Genomic DNA, 15,245 nt, shown 5'->3' on the forward strand with positions numbered 1-15,245 from the left:
TCTGAAAAGAACCTGGAATCGGTCAAAACCCAGTATGACCAACTGGGCTTGAACCACCAACCCTTCAGTTAACAGATGAAGGAGCTCATGGATTACCCAGCTGAAGGCAGGCACTGATCCTCTCGACAACGTCTCTCTAGCCCCAAGCTTCCTCAGCCAGGGCTCTTCTGCCTTGGCACACTTGGCCAGCTCCAGAGAAAGAGCCCAAGAATACGGTGGACATATCTGTAGCTACCATAATGTGATATCATAAGAATTGGAATTCTTTGTTGGTGACAAAGTTACAGTACTCTCATGTACCCACATTCAAAAGGAAGTGATTTCACTCATATGTGGGAGATAAACTAACAAACTCATGGATACAGAGAACAGACTCTTGGTTACCAGAGGGGAAGAGGATGGAGAGAGGGCGAAAAGGGTAAAGGGGCACGTGTGTATGGTAACGGACGGCGACTAGGCTTTCGGTGGTGAACACGATGTAGTCTATACAGAAGTCAAAATATGATGATGTACACCTGGAATTTATATGATATTATAAACTAATGTTACCACAATAAAGCAATTAATTAAATTGTGTTAATTTCTTAAAGAGATTAGTCAAAATAAAGATGTCATTATCCCACCCAGTTTAAATAGTGTTTTAGAATGTTTTTCTCTGGATCCTGTAGCAAAGGCCTTTACCTGGTTTTGGTGCCCAGCAGCCGAGGCCAAAGGCATGGAGGACTTGGCATGCTCTGTGGGGTCTCCTGCCACAAAGGTGTGTGGCCCTTCCCTCCCTGCCTCTTCCCACTAAACTGTGGGATGCTGCTCCCAATTCCTTCTCCGTGGTGAGCTTGTGACGGTGGTAACAGCTCTTTGTTCCTGGAAATCCTGTTCCTCAAACCTGGACTTACCAGACCCGCCTTTGGCGAGTAGCTTTCTTCCCCTTTTAGTCCCTTAAAATTTTTGCTCTGATCTCTAGCATACGTCCTCGGCATGATCCTGCAAATCTTTGTTGTTGTTGTTCTTACGCTACTATTGTGCTTTTCATTTTCAAGAGCTCGAGCCCGTTTTCAAAGTTTCTCTCTGGATGAAGAGAAAACAACGGACACGAGGCCTTACCTTTCACAGGCAGCCTAAACCTGGAGGGTGAGGACGTCACTTCCTGTTATGTCTGCTGACCGCCATTGGCTGGGAGGGTAGAGTGGGCGGGGAAGTTGTGCGCAGGGGGCGGGGCATGGGCCGGAAGGAAAGTAACGCCGGCGCTGTCCTGCGTTGGGCGTGTCTCATGTGGATGACGCGGCTCCGGGGCCAGCTGTTTAGACGTCCGTTACTCCTGCTCTAGGAGACTTCCTGAGCCACTGGGACCGAGTCAAGGACTGTTGCATGAGTTTGAGTGCAAGTTCTGTGTAGAGGAGGTCTGGGGGGCTACAGGGGGCAGGGCGGTGGGGGTGGTTCTAGAGAAGGTGAGTGGACGGCGTAAGGAATATAAGGGTATGCCAGGCGGGAGAAGGCAAGTTTTCAAATTCCCCAGATATCCCCCAAATGGCTGTGCTTCCTCAGGGTAAGTTGGTTCGAGTATCCCTCGTATTTTCTTCTCTCTGCCATTTTCCTGACTCTACCACATTGACTTTGTAATATGTGGGGGGGAGTTATGGTGTATGGGTTTTATTCTATTTGGGAGTCCAGGAGAGCTGCCTTGATCCCGAGCTTCTAGCTCCGTTTTCTACTTTTTGGTTCTTCCCCATCTTTTCTTCCTTCCTTTCAAATTTACCACTCTAGCTCTTCCGCTGACTCCCTGCTGTGGACAGTGAGGTTCTCTCCTGTATGTCGCGCGAAGCCTACCACACACTTTAAAGGAGGAACAGCCTTGGCCAGGTCCATTGTCTCCACTGTCTGCTGCTTTGCTACTGTTGGCGTCAGCTGTTGTTTTTCCCTTTGTTGTCGCTCCGTGAGGGAGTGTGTGTGTGTGTCGTCCATGTGCTTCCACGGAGGGTGAGCTTTTGGGGACACCTGAGAAAGTGGCTGCTGGGAACCTCAGGCCATCTTCTGTAGGTTCTGCCTCTTCTCTGGCTGTATGTTCTTTCCCAGGTTGTTGACTTCTGTTGGAGGCCACCATCCCCTCACCTCTGCGTTTGGGCATTGCTTGTCTAAGGGCTCTGAGATATTTGGAATGTTCTGGCAATCCTGCCCTTGAGGAGCTCTGCCCAACGGGCCCACAGAATCCCTGGGGGTAACTGGGAAGTTCCCTTCTCTGCCATGGTTATCACACACACTTCCTGCTTTGAAAGCCTCCTCGAGTTAGGAAAATTCTCTATTCCTACCTCTACCCCAAAAAGCTTGGCACTTCATTCCATGGCTCTAGAATGGACTGGGTTCCAAGCTCCTCAGAGATACCGCTGTTGGTCCAGGGACAATAGGTCAGGGCTGTGGTTGCCAGCATTGTCTCTGTCAGACGTGGCCTCCCCCAGTCCTGGTGCCACCACTGGTCTGGCTGGGACAAGGGGCTACATCCTATGATTTCCTCGTGGGTCACGTGGCTGTAATGGTGCCCCACACCTCACAGTGTTGTGCAGATGAAGATAACCCAACTGCTCACTTAGCATCGTTTGTGCTTCCTGCATGATGTACATTGACAGAATGATATTTTTTCTCTAATTGTGTAACACAATATGCAGAAGGCTGCATAAAACATAAATGTATGGCTATAAGTTAACATAGCCCCCACCTAGATCAATACCTAGAACGTACGAGGCTTCCAGAAGCTTCCCAGATGCCTCTTCCTTGTCACATCTCCCTCCTTGGCCTTAGCAGTAACCTCAATCTTATCTTCGTGATGTTTCATTCTTTGTTCACGTATTTTATAATTTTGTTTATTACACACTCCTCACAGGTCTGGATTTTAACCTGTAATCATATAGCATATATTCTCTCATGCCTGGCTTTGTTCACTAAGAATTATGGATTTAACAATCATCAGTGATTCTTCCATTGTGGTTGCTAATGAAATAGACCACAATTTAGTTATCCATTCTATTGATGGTGGACATTTTGGTTGTTTACAGTCTGTGGATCTTTCACACAACAAGGCTATGGTCCTTCTTGTGCAGGTGTCCTGGGCACGGTAGATTACACAACAAAGAGTGGAATTCTGGGGTCCTGTGTTATGCCTACCCAAGACTTCTGAGGAAGAAAAGAAAAAACAAAAGAAAATGTTTAAAGCAAAGCATGCAGATTATCCAATTCATATGAACGGAATAAAACAAAACTGAATGCAGGTGATGTATTGGATATATAGATGGAAGCTTACATGTTAAAGTACTCATCAGTGTGTTTTCTGTGTCCCTTCTCCCCGCTCATTCAAGGTTGATGTCTTCACAGATCCAACTGGAATGAACTGGGATGGCTGGATTCAGTTCAGCAGGGGGACCCATGACTCCATGAGGAGACCTGGCCCACACTTCCTTTTCTCCTGGGAGGTGTTTATGCTTTGGACTCTCCAGAACTACAAGAAAAGGGTTGGCAAGTAAAGGCCTGGAGAGCCGGTGGTTGGGAGGGGACAGTCCTGCTCTGGGTGAAGGACTTGGGCCTAAGCTTGGGGAGACTGAGTGGAAAAGGAAAGAATCCTCAGGATCAGGGCGTGGGAGGAGGAATGAGAGGCTGCTCCTGTGGGTAGAAGGGAGGCTGGAGGAGGAGAGACCAGAGTCGGGGGGGGGGTGTGTGCGCAGAATCTGGTAAGGGGGAGTTCCAGAGAGACAGGGGCTGCCATTCTGGGGCCAGGGAATTGCGTCTCCTTGGTATTGAGCTCTCCATGCTCTTCTGCTTCCTCTTCCTTTCGCCCCTCCTCCTCCTCCTCTGCCCCTCCTACTCTTCCCATATCCTCCCTCTCCACCCCCTCCCCTTCCTCCTCCATCTCATGATGGCACACAGGGGGCCATAGGGATCCACACCAGAGGCACAGGAAAATGTTTGAATTTACTTTAAAATCAGATGAAAAGCAGTGTTCTTTTAGGTCAAAGACAATGTTTTCACATATAATAGTAATAATACATTTTTTTATACCAACAGTGGTAGAATATACTTTTTAATGGTTTATGCATGAAGGGACCCATGAAGACAAAGTGCCCAGGGCCCTCAAAAGTTATAATGTGAATTATGTACTTGGTGTGCATGTATAGTGAATTTTACCTGAAAGTAAAGACCTATACAGCAAACCAAACAAGGGAGAAGGACTCAGCAGTTGTAGTGCAAGTCCTTTGTCCCTGGTGGCTTCTGGCAGGAAGCTTCGCTCCTTCAGAGAAGGGATCCTACCAGGAGGGCCCAGAGTAGATTCCTCCATCTGAACCTTTAGCTCCTTCTGTCCAGCTCTGGTTTATCTCTTCTCCTCTTACTGCTGGAGGTTCTCAGCACTCAGGGGAGGATTTCTGTTGTTGTTGTTGTTGAGGAAGATTGGCCCTGAGGTTACCTCCGTTGCCAATCTTCCTCATATTGCTTAAGGAAGATTCACCCTGAGCTTAACATCTGTGCCAGTCTTCCTCTCTTTTGTCTGTGGGGTGCTTCCATAGCATGGCCTGATGAGTGATGTGTATGTCTGCACCCAGCATCCAAACCTGTGAACCCCGGGCAGATGAAACAGAGCATGTGAACTTAACCACTATGCCACCGGGCTGGCCGCCAGAATATTTTCTTGGAAGAGCATAGTTACTGCCTCTTCTATGGAAAGAGATGAGGAAGAGATGCATGAGGCATCTTATCAATGACCCAGTTTTCTCCAAATCCATGTGGATGAGCTGAATGGAAAGAATGGTTTAAAGAGGTCAGGTCACTAAAGAGGCCCCATCTGAACATGGTCCCACAAAGGCAGCTCCCACGAGAAGAGCGGGCTCTACTGCATGGCGTCTGGTTAACCACTTCCTTAGTCATATGGGCCCTGGAGATGACTGTGGGTGGGAGGCAAGGAGAGATACAGCCTTGAGGAGGAAGAGGAGGGTCCCAAAGTGGGTGGGAGGAGAAATAAGTGAACAACAAACCGATCTATTGAAAACAAAGTTGTTCTTAATAACGCTGGAGGTGAGGAGGCTGCGATTCTTCTCTTCTGGTGGAAATAAGGTCCCCTAAAATGAGGTCATCTGGAAGTCAGGAAGCTTTATCAGACCCCACACCACCGTAGAGTCGCTGACCACAAAGCACAAGGCTCTCTATGCTGGAGCTCCAAGGCTGCCCTGATCCTCTGTGAAGGTCTCTAAGGAAGGAGACCATCCTTCTCAGCCCCTTTCAGCTTTTGGCTTCCCTGTGCTGATCCTTCCAAACAGTTTCTCAAATCTGAGAATTTCTCCTTGTTCAGGCTCGGAGGTGCAGAGAAAAACATTGAGGCAGCCACATTTCTCAGCATCTTTCTTTTACTGAGGCATCTATTGAGGTCATGCATCAATCTGTTTCAATTTGAATTGTCCTCGATGCTTTTCCTCAAAGAATTATGTAAAACTTTACTCATTTTTCTTTTACTCTCTACCAGTTTTTCATTCCCTTCGAAGAGTGTGGAGTCAATTTGAGAATATACTCTACTTAGCTTGTGATAAGTTAATTCAACCAAAGATATCTATCCCAACCACCTGTTAGTGTTATTCTTAACATATCCCATATAATGTTGACTCCATTTCCCCCCACAGCAACATTTTGGGTTTCATATATCTTGAAGTGAATTTTGGCATCTCCATCTACTTACTTCAACTTGCGTTGATATGTGTAGTTTGTTTTGATTTTTACTTTCTATAAAAATTGAATTCTGTGTATGTAACTTACGAGTTTCATTACAATTCCATAGGATCTCTTCTACTTGTCAAAGGCATATAAAAATTTCACATATATCTGCATGAATACATGTAGTAAATCAGATGATATAATTGTATCTGCCTTTGGACAAGCAATATATTCAACAGGAGTGGATGGAAAGGCAGTTTCTATGCAACAGCGTTGCCGGATCTGCCTGTGTAGGCACACACCAGTGACCTATGTTTGTGTTTGTCTGAAGTATGTGGGAAAATACAGGCCCTGACCAGGCGCAGAAAGAATATACGCCACACATGTACAGTGGTGTTTAGTGGCACAGCAGCTGGGGTCAGCAAGAGAGGTGTGGCAGGAGACAGAATGATCTCCTAACGTACATCCTACCCACGGTTGGTGAGACTGAAATGTGGGACGTCCTCCTGATATGTGTGTCTCTGTAACTCTGCTGGGATTGTCTAGGCTGGTGGTTTCACAAGGGTGACGATGGCCACAACCTCCACGTGTTCCATTAAGCTTTCATGACTGAGTGAAGGAAGGACCAGGCAGATGACTTTTCAAAGTTGGGATCCCACCTCCATCACACCCCCATACAAACTGCAGGATGATGTTGCTGTGTGAGGGAGCTCAAAAGCATATTCTGTCGCAGGAAAAAAAGTTATCCAGATGCTTCTTAAACTGAGGTCATTGAAACCTAATAAAAGTTAAGTGACTTGCCTAAAGTCATATTGCAATGATTTATTTCAAGTGCTATTAAAAATATCCTTAATACCAATGTCATACATTGAGTAATTATGTATCAAGCTTATTAAAAAATCTCTGAGGTCCTAGCCAGAACTTCCTCAGTGGCGAAAAGCTAGTTTGCAGAGTGATGATTTATTTTTGAGTTGCTTGTACAATGGGAACAATTTTCTCAATGCAAATCAATTAAGATAGTCTATATTCTGTATAAAAACGTTACAATGAATCGAGAAATCACATGTTCTCTAGAAAAAAAAGGTAGAGAAAGAAATATAGTAAATACAATGTACTGTGCATGGTTAATATGGGCCAAAAGATATGGGTGAGTTTAGGATATAAATATGAAGAAGGGAAAGAATATTTATATTAATTTATATTTGTATTCACCCAACGATTCATGACGATAATGATTTATAACACTGAATTTAAAAAATACACGAGTCCACAGAGATAGTCAAAACAAAAGTTTAATGCTATGGAAGGGGGAGGTAATGTGCTTTTTCAGGGCACAATGCCAGCAAATACAAGTTTATAGGAAAGAACAAATTAGAAAATTTTCAATGTACAAATACGATTATGATAATTGACACACAGGAGGGGTCATTAATGGATGGTAAAATTTTTAGAGAAAGATCTTTAGAAAAGAGGATGTTCACACACTCTCAAAGTACCACTCACTAAATTACTTATTAATTGTAGAAAGGAAAAAATGTGCCCTTACAATGAACAGATCTCGTAGGCCCCTCCATGACAACGTGACCCATGCTAGTACGGCAGTCACAGAGATGGACACACCGGACATTCTTGGTCTCCAGGTGGGCTCCACTAGGAAGCACCCAGCACTAACTACGTAGGGCTCTTGGCAAGAGGGTCGGCCAGAGCTTAGTCATGAGGAACTGGTCAGACCAGTGCACAATGTAGACCATTGAACCAGACAACTGACCTGATCTCTACAAACAAGGCAATGTCACCGCTACCAAAAACAACAAAAGGTGAGGAGAGGTTTTTGGATCCAAAGGACTAAAGAAATCTTTTTAGTCATTTAGCACCCCAAAAGTCTCTTCTCCTTTTTGCTATCTCATTTGTGGTGATGTTGCCTTGTTAGTAGAGGTGAGGCCAGTTGTCTTGTGCAGTGGTCTAAATTCTGCACTTGTCTCAGGACTACCTCATGACTGAATTCAGGCTAAACGTTGTCAGCAAGAGCACTGCATAGTTAGTGCTGTCTGCTCCTCGCACAGCCCAGCGGGTGGCACAGAACGCCCGGTCTGTCATGTTGTCTTCTGCCAGTTGCTCCTGATTCTGCTGATGTGCAGGATGGGAACTGAGAGCAGCAAGGGTTAAGGTCTCTCATAACCATGTGTGGGTCTCCTCAGTGACTCAGCACAATTGGAAGCTGAAGGGCTGGGATTTTTCCCGTCATACCAGCCTTTGCAGTAAAAACTTTGGAGAGTGCTTTGTGGTTGCGATGTTGATCTTCAGCATAGGATCCCTTGACTGTTCTTTTTGGGTTTTAAATTGATTTGCTGTTTTAGATATTTTTCATCAAGTGAAAATGGTACTTTTTGTGATGTGGATTCTTTCAAATCAGTAATATCTTTTCTTAGTTCCAGAGATCTTGGTATCCGAGAGACAGAAAGAGAAAATAAAAACGAAATGTGAAAATGGACAGACAGCTGCCAAGTGAACCCTGCCTGGCTCTGGAACCACTGTCGACTCCTAGAAATCTGGAAGCTGCAAGGTCTGCCTTTCTCCCGACTGGGGCCTGATGCGGACTTTGGTCACGAATGACTGTCTTGGCCAGGAAATAGCTGCCACCGTGGGAACGGCAACCAGGCAGAGGCAGACATGCGTCCTCCGCTGGGTGACAGAACAAAGAGAGAACGGGAGATTGCACGCTGTCTGCTGACAGATGAGCACACCTCTGGCATCTGACTGCATGTGACCACACTGGGGAGAGATCATGGAATTGGCCCATCTGAGGACCACGGTGAGAAACACAGAGCACTCTGGGAAAGGGACACTTGGCGGTTGTGTGCATGGGGGAAACGGGGATAGTCAGCGCTCGCTGAATTCCCTCGATCAGAGATGCCCAGACGGCCCCTTCCAATGGAGTCCCGGGAGTCTTCCGAGTTACCTGCAACACACGCCGTCTTGGCCCCCCTCGTCCTCCGGATCGGTGTGTTGGCCTGGAAAGAAATTCGCACGGGGCCAGTCACACTAAGCAGATCCCCACTCGACCCTTGGGAATCCAGTGTCCAGTCCCAGCCCAGGGACCTCCACATCCTCAGTGTGACAACGGCAGACGGGAAGAGCAATCTGCCAGGAGACCTCAGGCGGTGTCTCGTGAAAGCGCCGGCCTGGCTTTCCTGAGCCAGCGGGCCGCGTCTCCCCGATCAGGGAGGCCCTCAGCCCAGGATGCTCTCCCGAGTCTGGGAAAACAGCCAAAGAGGCGTGGGGCTCACACCTTCTGGGGCACCAGCCTAACTGCCTGCTCGCACAAGTGCTGCACTACTCAGCCTTCTCTGTGCAGGGACACTAGTTGTGGAGGCTCGAGTCGAACTCATCGCCTGAGGGGAGAAGGCCGGCTGCACTCTACAAACCCTGGCATCCAGAGGCATCGTCTCCCCTGCTCCGCAGAAACACTGGCCACCCTGTGGGCCGGGAGAAGGCCAAGGCATGGTACTGGTACAAAAACAGGTGCACAGATCAATGGAACAAATTGAAAGCCCAGAAATAAAACCACACATCTATGGACAGCTTATCTTCGACAAAGGAGCTGAGGGCATACAATGGAGAAAAGAAAGTCTTTTCAACAAATGGTGCTGGGAAAACTGGAAAGCCACATGGAAAAGAATGGAAATTGACCATTCTTTTTCACCATTCACCAAAATAAACTCAAAATGGATTAAAGACCTAAAGGTGAGACCTGAAACCATAAGGCTTCTGGAAGAAAACGTAGGCAGTACACTCTCTGACATCAGTATTAAAAGGATCTTTTCGGACACCATGCCTTCTCAGAGAAGGGAAACAATAGAAAGAATAAACAAATGGGACTTCATCAGATTAAAGAGCTTCTTCAAGGCAAATGAAAACAGGATTGAAACAAAAAAACAACCCACTAACTGGGAAAAAATATTTGCAAGTCATATATCTGACAAAGGCTTAATATCCTTAATATATAAAGAACTCTCGCAACTCAACCACAAAACATCAAACAACCCAATCAAAAAATGGGCTGCAGACATGAACAGACAGTTCTCCAAAGAAGATATACTGATGGCCAATAGGCACATGAAAAGATGCTCATCATCGCTGATCATCAGGGAAATGCAAATCAAAACTACACTAAGATATCACCTTACCCCCGTTAGAATGACAAAAATATCTAAAACTAATAGCAACAAATGTTGGAGAGGTTGCGGAGAAAAAAAATATTCCCACCATACACTGCTGGTGGGAATGCAAACTGGTGCAGTCACTATGGAAAACAGTATGGAGATTCCTCAAAAAACTAAAAATAGAACTACCATACGATCCAGCCATCCCACTACTGGGTTTTTATCCAAAGAGCCTGAAGTCAGCAATCCCAAAAGTCCTGTGCACCCCAATGTTTATTGCAGCACTGTTCACAATAGCCAAGACGTGGAAGCAACAGAAGTGCCCATCAACAGATGAATGGATAAAGAAGATGTGGTACATATATACAATGGAATACTACTCAGCTGCAAACCAGAACAAAATCATTCCATTTTCAATAACATGGATGGACCTTGAGAGAATTATGTTAAGTGAAATAAGCCAGCGAGAGAAAGATAATCTGTGTATGACTCCACTCATATGAGGAATTTAAAACTATGGACCAAGAACAGTTTAGTGGATACCAGGGGAAAGGTGGGGTGGGGGGTGGGCACAAAGGGTGAAGTGGTGCACATACAACATGACTGACAAACATTAATGTACAATTGAAATTTCACAAGATTGTAACCTATCAATAACTCTATAAAAAAACCATAAACTGTAATGCATTCAATAAATGTTAATATAATTATAAAAAAAAAAATGAAATGTGAGTCTTTGCAGGTCCCAATGACAGCTGAGCCTGGAGGGATGGCTATGTGGTGACAGAGGCCAGCAGGAAGCTGAGCTCCTGTTGAGGGGAGGAGCTGAAGGAGCAGCACAGGCTGCTGAAGGGGAAAGTGAGAGCCACAAAGTAGAAGAAACACCTCCCTGCACCTTCCATCCAGGCTGTGGTGCAGCATCGAGGGACACCCTGTCCTCACCCCACCAGGAGCCTGGTGACATCCCAGCTCAGAGCGGCTGTAGAGCCTTAGCCAGAGCCCTACCAGCCTTTCCTCAGCAGCCACTTCACTCCTGAAGCCCCTCAGTCTGGAGCAAAGTGATGGCTTTCCCACCCCTCCCAGGGAGGGATGTGCTTAGCATCCACCCCCAACATTCAGAAACAGACTGCTGTCGGAACGAGAGGACCCTGGGCAGAGAAGCACACCCTCTTTAACTCCACGTCCCAGTGCTCTGAGGAGGAGGGGCACAACGCTTGAACTGGAACCCAGGCCTCAGGCCCTTTCCATAACTTGTGGAAGGTGAGAGGAAGGGCTCCGATCTGGAGGTGTCCACAGACCACAGACACTGTTGCATCACTTTGGCTCAACGGGAAAAAAGGGTTTACAGAGAAATTCTTCTCCAAAGTGACTGAGGAAAGAACCAAAAAAGGAGAAACTCAAAATGGAATTAACAAAAAGAGAGCAGGGATGGTAACCATGGCCTCATGCATTTTCCTTCATTCTTTAGCGTTGATTCCACACCAGGATATACCTTAGGGCATTTCTAGGAATATTCTCAACAACTAGACCAAAAACTCCGAAGGGGAAGCATGAGGCACCTGGTTTGACTATGTTCTCTCCCACCCCACCCCTTTATTCCCCACAAAGCACTGCATAGGGAAAGATTCTCCTTTAGTCTTTAATGCCAGTGGAAAGAATGGCATAAGAAACATAAACATACAATCTTTTCCTGACTCATTCTGACTCTGAAGTTGCTCTTTTTCACATAGCCCTGTTTGTTTCCTCCCCAGCATTTAACAAGGTCTGTAGTTGAAGGGTTGCCTCATTCACCTGGTCATTCTCCGCCTTCCCCTAAGGAATGGGAGCTCCCTGAGGGCTGGCACCTTGCCCCTTAGTTCCCGTATTCCCAGCCCTTAGAACAGGGCCTGGCAGAGTAAGACTCAAGTATCTGCTGGATGACTGAGGGGGCAACTGCGGCCCACAGAAGTTAAGTGACCTGCCCGAGGACACAGTCAGTGCCTGGCAGCACTGAGGCCAAGAAGTCCGTTCTCCCCACTCCAGGCCAGCACCACTGCTCCAATGGGGAAGTTCTTCCTCGCCTGGAGAAACCGCTCTCGGTGCACAGCGGAGCGTCCCACTGAGCGGGATTATGAATGTGACCTGGGTGAAAGTTCTTGCCTCATTTAGCATCGAACAAAGCAGCATTAACTGCAGCAGCAGCCCCAGATTCCAGGGCACACACACAGCCAATGACCTTCTACTAGATGCTCTGGGGGAGGGGAAGAAGAAAAGTTGCCTCGGGTGTCCCACTCCCCATTTCTGAGGCCTGCTGTGTTCTCCAGGTGCTGAGGTGTGCGGGAGAGGGAAGAGGGATTTAGAAGTCCCCATATGGACATTTACCAGTGTCCTGACCCCCAACTGCAACAAGACAGAAGCCTCAGGGCAGTTCTCCGCACCCCTCCTTCTCCCTACAGACAGACAGACACACGCGCACACACACACACACACACACAACCAGAAAAGCTTCCAAAATGCTTGATATGCAGCTGCACACCATGTCTTTATTTGTAGCCTAAGAGGAATGAGGCACTTACATTTCTTCCTCTCTCTCCCAGCCCATCCGAAAAAGGAAGTACTATTCGAAGGCCATCTGATGTAACTGTGTCACTATTGATCAGGGGTTCAGCAGGAGCCAACGAATGTGCCACAGATGACAGCAGAATCCTTCCTGCTCCTCACCATTAAGGGGCCGGGTGCAAAATAATTGTGGTAACTTGTCTTTATGCTAATGCCTTGTGATTCTCTACAAGGGACAGAGGGTAAGCCTGAATCATTCAACGTGCCCCTGGAGAGGCTGTCTCTTTGAGTTCTTTTAGTCTCCATTAGCAAAAGCGTAGAGGGGCAGCCTGATCATTTCTCTTTATTATGAGGATGTGCGAGAGAGAGAGCAAAGAGGAGAGAAAAAAGCAGTAAGACAGAGAAACTGTCCCAGTCTTTCAACTATTAGCTCCTGGATGAAAACCTTAGTTCTCTGGTTGGCAACACAGAGGCAGGCCAGGGGCAGAGGCCAGGGCTGCATCCTGGACAGGGAGAGCTTTCCGCCCTGCCCAACTGGGATGCTTACTTGGCCAGTTGGTTACTTCTCCTATGGAAAAACAAGGGAAAAGGGGGAAAACCCAAGGCAAGGGGAGAGGCAAAGAGAAATGCAGACAAAGTCTACGAGATAATGAAATCACCTGGGAAACCACCAGGTAAACCAGGAACGGAGAGATGAACAAGGAACACCAAGAAATCACAGGGAAGTCAGACCCAATGCAGAGTTCCAGTGGCCTTAAAGGTCAGTTGACCCAACACTTCATTTTAAAGAAGGGAAAAGTGAGGCTCAAAGAGAGAACAGAAACATAGCTTGTAAGTGGCAGAATCAGAACCAATGGGGGTCTCCCTATCCTGCATGGCCTCACCGATACTTCAGTAGGAAGTAAGCAATCGGGATGAACACAAGCCAATGCTCCACTAAGACCTGGTTCACTACCTTAAACTCAAATTGAGATGGATGACGAAGCCTGTGCATGGACACTCGAATGGCCCTGAGGTCAAAAACAAACCAACGAAAAATTGCAGGGCACCAAGACTTGCTTTAAAAGGACAAAGGGTCAGTATTTGATTCACTTGAATGACTTTAGGAATGGAACTCAAGATGCTCATTAATGAAAATGGATTGATGACAGTGAAGGAAGGAAAAAACCATCCCGCTATTAGAGAGGACCGGGAAACTGAAGAAACACAGAGATGAGAAGGCCCTAGCATGATGCTAGAGAGGGATCCCCTAAGCCTTCATACACAGAATGAAGGCGTTCACCTTTGGCCACCACCAACATTCTATACCTGGTAAATTCTAAGTATTTAAACTCCCCAAGCCTCTGCTTCATCCACAGCACATAGCTAGTATCTATATTGCCTATATGTCAGGGTTGTCATAAGAATCAAAATTAGATAATAAAAATGAAAGTTTTATAGTTTATAAAATACCATACAATCACAAAGAGACGAAACCCTTTATATCATTACGTTCTTGCTCTGTGAGACAACAAGACTTTGAAGATACAGAATTTGTAGCTTTACAATAATCCCTTCTTAGATCCTCATGGACTAAGGACCGTGCATAAAGCAAGGTGATCCAAAAATGCCATGGAGTCCATGGGACACGGAATCAAGAATTCAGTCCCACAGGCTCAAAGAGGAGTGAAGAGGGGAGGGGTGAACGCCACTAGCAGGCAGTGTCATCAGTGACCAGGCCACACAGACAACTGACAAACACCCCCACTTACCACCCCCCGCCGAGGAATGGCTGTGACTCTGCGAATGTGCTCACAGAACCTCACAGGGTAGGCTCAGTTTGAGGTAAGTACCGTGTCACATTTCCCTCCTGACTGAATGAGCTGTGACCAGGCAGAGCCTTCCTGGAGCTGGGGATGCAGGATCTCTAGTACAACAGTCAATCATGTATCAGCACCACTACTGAATGAAATCCCACGAAGGAGCAAAATTTCCAGATAACTGGCAGGTACTTCATCTAAATACCAAAGTTTTCTCTAGTTTGAACTTCCTTGACTAGAAATCTTCCTAAAATAGATTATACTCTGCTCTAACAATTGAGACCTTGGTAAGCTGTAATTCAGTGTATTTCTTCAGGATTCAGGATAACCATTATATACATTAGTTAAAGTATAAGCTAAAATCGGCAATGACTCCATGCAAAATGGCTCCAAGCTACTACTATGCCTTTTGAGTCCTTGAGGCTGAGTTTTAGTATTTTTTAATGCTTTCTACACTGTTAGCAACAAGTATGATAATGATATGCTACATATGCTTCTGCCTTTAACAACAACTGTCATCAAATCCTTAAGAAAGAACTAGCAAGACAAATCCAGCAATATGTAAAAAGGATTATACACAATGACCAAATGAGATTTATCCCAAGAATGCAAGGTTGGCTCAACATATGAAAATTAATGTAATATACCATATTAATAAAATAAAGGACATCTAACCATCCCAATAGATAAAGAAAAAGTGTCTGACAAAATCCAACAACCTTCCACGATGAAAACACCCAACAAATTATAAATGGAAGGGAACTTCCTCAACCAGATAAAGGCCATCTAACAAAAAATCCACAGCTAACATCTTACTTAGTGGTGAGAGAAAGAACGATTTTCCCCCAAGATCAGAACCAAGTCAAGGATGTCCACTCTCATCACCTCTGTTCAACATCGATCTGGAAGCCCCGGCCAGGGCAGTTAGGCAAGAAAAGAAATAAAAGGCATCCAGATTGAAGCAGCAGCAACAAAGCTACCTCTATTCACAGATGACATGATCTTGTATATAAAAAATCCCAAAGAATCCAAACACACATAATAAAAAACTTACTAGAACAAATGA

At 46.0% G+C, this 15,245-nt stretch overlaps 1 protein-coding gene and 1 long non-coding RNA gene across 34 annotated transcripts in view; one reads left to right on the forward strand and one right to left on the reverse strand.

Annotated features, from left to right (window-relative positions):
- LOC102147848 (putative neuroblastoma breakpoint family member 5) overlaps window positions 1-15,245 on the reverse strand; it is a 114,465-nt gene that overhangs the window by 30,335 nt on the left and 68,885 nt on the right. The gene's annotated exons all lie outside the window — the stretch shown is intronic.
- On the forward strand, window positions 1,237-6,485 carry LOC138924065 (uncharacterized). 3 transcript variants are annotated; one of them, XR_011438655.1, is made up of 3 exons: window positions 1,237-1,397; window positions 1,762-3,257; window positions 3,361-6,485. It is a non-coding gene; the product is annotated as an uncharacterized lncRNA (long non-coding RNA). The 3 variants fall into 3 exon arrangements; XR_011438656.1 differs by having other exon boundaries at window positions 1,249-1,543; window positions 3,090-3,257; XR_011438654.1 differs by lacking the exon at window positions 1,237-1,397 and having other exon boundaries at window positions 1,563-3,257.

This window comes from Equus caballus, chromosome 5 (genome assembly GCF_041296265.1).
Source record: "Equus caballus isolate H_3958 breed thoroughbred chromosome 5, TB-T2T, whole genome shotgun sequence".
Lineage (NCBI taxonomy): Eukaryota > Metazoa > Chordata > Mammalia > Perissodactyla > Equidae > Equus > Equus caballus.